Source organism: Bacillus rossius, unplaced genomic scaffold, assembly GCF_032445375.1.
Source record: "Bacillus rossius redtenbacheri isolate Brsri unplaced genomic scaffold, Brsri_v3 Brsri_v3_scf22, whole genome shotgun sequence".
Taxonomy (NCBI): domain Eukaryota; kingdom Metazoa; phylum Arthropoda; class Insecta; order Phasmatodea; family Bacillidae; genus Bacillus; species Bacillus rossius.
Genome location: NW_026962393.1, coordinates 246,333 through 248,819, shown reverse-complemented (window position 1 = coordinate 248,819; position 2,487 = coordinate 246,333). Strand labels below are relative to the sequence as shown.

The 2,487-nt window shown below is 33.7% G+C and overlaps 1 non-coding gene across 1 annotated transcript; it reads left to right on the top strand.

Moving 5' to 3' along the window:
- The first annotated feature begins 981 nt into the window (after window positions 1-981).
- On the top strand, window positions 982-1,100 carry LOC134543823 (5S ribosomal RNA). Its single transcript, XR_010077272.1, has one exon. It is a non-coding gene; the product is annotated as a 5S ribosomal RNA (ribosomal RNA).
- The last annotated feature ends 1,387 nt before the right edge of the window (window positions 1,101-2,487 follow it).

Sequence of the window (2,487 nt, the reverse complement as noted above, 5' to 3'; positions counted from 1 at the left end):
GCGCTCCTGGCGGCGGGAGTAGGAACTACTTTGCACACAGACCGACATAGCCCCCTGCCAAAAACAGTAAAATAAATAATATATATAAGTCTTTTGGCGGGAAAAAATTTCTCAACCGCCTGGGAGCACCCTAGTGTGTGCCTGTCTTTAGGTTATGTTACTTTTAACTTCATTTTCTACAGGCAGACGCGAGGGTGCTCGCCCATTATTTTTATTTTTTTAAATTCTTTCCTACCTTTGGTGTGCCATGCAAGAATTTATCGTCAAAATGGCGGCCCCGAGTGCAAATTTCTCGTCTGCACTGCTGGCTGGATGATTATGTGATGTTTTGAAGGAGGGTGTTTTTTTTTGTTTGGATTTTGTGTGAGGGGGGGAGGGGGCTGGGCTAGCTTTTTTTTTTTTAAATTTTCTAAACATTCATCTCTTATGTAACAGTGTTCAGCATTAAAAAATTTAAAAGAAGAGGCACTTACTCATCAATTTCAAAACAGCCTATGAAGAAAAATAAAAAAAATTTAAATTCATTCCAGTTTTATACATTCATGATTTGATCACATGTATAACTTTTCTTTTTTATTACCTTATTTAATTTTATTATTATTACTACTATTGCTGCTACAACCTAGAAGATACCTCAGTGATACTAATACCTGCTGGTAAAGTTAAAGGTTTCACCTTTCTTTCTTTAAACATATCACAATACCTTTCTTGAGTTAAATATTATCTAATGGCTTTAAGAAGTTATGGTAATGTTCATCAGTTATAGAGTGTGGGTTTGTGTGTGTGTGTGAGAGTGTATTTTGAAGAGGGCTTTGGTGGTTGGGATGGTGAGGGTGGTGGGTGTTTTGTGTGGGGAGGGGGGGGGGGGGAAGTAAAAGAGTGTTCATTACACGATTTCTCCTGTTGTTTGTAACAATCACACCTGGTATAGCTATTTCGAGTGGCAAATACAAACTGCATAAAAAAAACATCTATATCATTGCCAACGGCCATATCACGATGAACACACCGGTTCTCGTCCGATCACCGAAGTTAAGCATCGTCGAGCGTGGTTAGTACTTAGATGGGTGACCGCTTGGGAACACCACGTGCCGTTGGCACTACTATTTTGCACCCTACAGAAAAAAATTTTATTTAAAAATTTCAATTTTAAATTTTTTTTTCCCCCACAATCACCACATTTCCCCCCCCCCCCCCCTAACACACACACTCACTCTCTCTCAATCAATCAATCAATCAATCAATCAATCAATCAATCAATCACTCACTCACTCACTCACTCACTCACTCACCCACCCAGTAGCTGTGAATCTTTGCATGTGTATACCTCATACAAAATTCAAAGTGAAAAAATAAATATATAAGTGTATATGTATGTATGTATGTATGTATGTATGTATGTATGTATATATGTATATATGTATATATATATATATATATATATATATATATATATATATATAAACACACACACACACACCTATTTTGAAGTTTCTCTGTTTCAGTGGGCAGTTATGTATAATAATGAGAGATTCAAAAAGACGTTGATAACAATGTCATCAATGCCTGTTTAGTGTGCTCATTTGTTGGATGGTCGGCAGCAATACTAGAGGTGGTACAGCTGTAACCTGTAAAATTGTACCTGCAATGTGTTGTGTATGGAAAAAAATAAAAATTATATCATCTAAATTTTTGTTATCCAACAATAACCTTCCCATCAATGCATGATGTCACAGTAGCCATAGCTCTACTCTTTCTGCCATATAACATTGGGGGAAAAAAAAAAAAAAAAAGGAGCTATTAGAATAATAACAAAAGATAAAAAATCATCTAACTGCAGACCAAAATTCAAAAAACTTAAAGTCCTGACTGCCATAAATGAATACGTTCTAGAAACTTTTTATTCATTCTTAAGAAAAAGAAGAAAAAAAAAATTATTATTTTTTTTTTTTTTTTTTTTTTTTAGATATTCGCACATAGGTATAACACCAGAAATGCTAGTAAATTGAGGATAGTTGAACATAACACTAGGCGATTTGAAAATGGACTAAATTACTTGGGAGTAAAACTTTACAACTTAATATCACAGAAAATAACTAAAACAATTTACCAGTATTAAAAAAAAAAACAGTAAAAAAAATTCTTCTAGAATATCCTACCTACCCTCTGAAGCTATTCTTTAATTTGATTGATAATAGAGAAATTGAACTGTTAATTTGTTGAATGGACTTGTGATAACAGCTGCTTCATGTTTTGCATAAAGTTAAATTGTGTAACATGTTATGTATTTTTTTTTTTTGAAATTTTTTTTCTTGGTAACTTGCATCATGTAAATATTAATTGTCTGCACATACATGTTCTATATCCCGGAGCCTTGACTCCACGTGGGATCAACAGAACAAAAATACAAAAAAAAAAAAAAAAATCCAGCTCACTAATCTAGGTGCATTTTGCTAACAATATTTGGAATATATATATATATTTTTT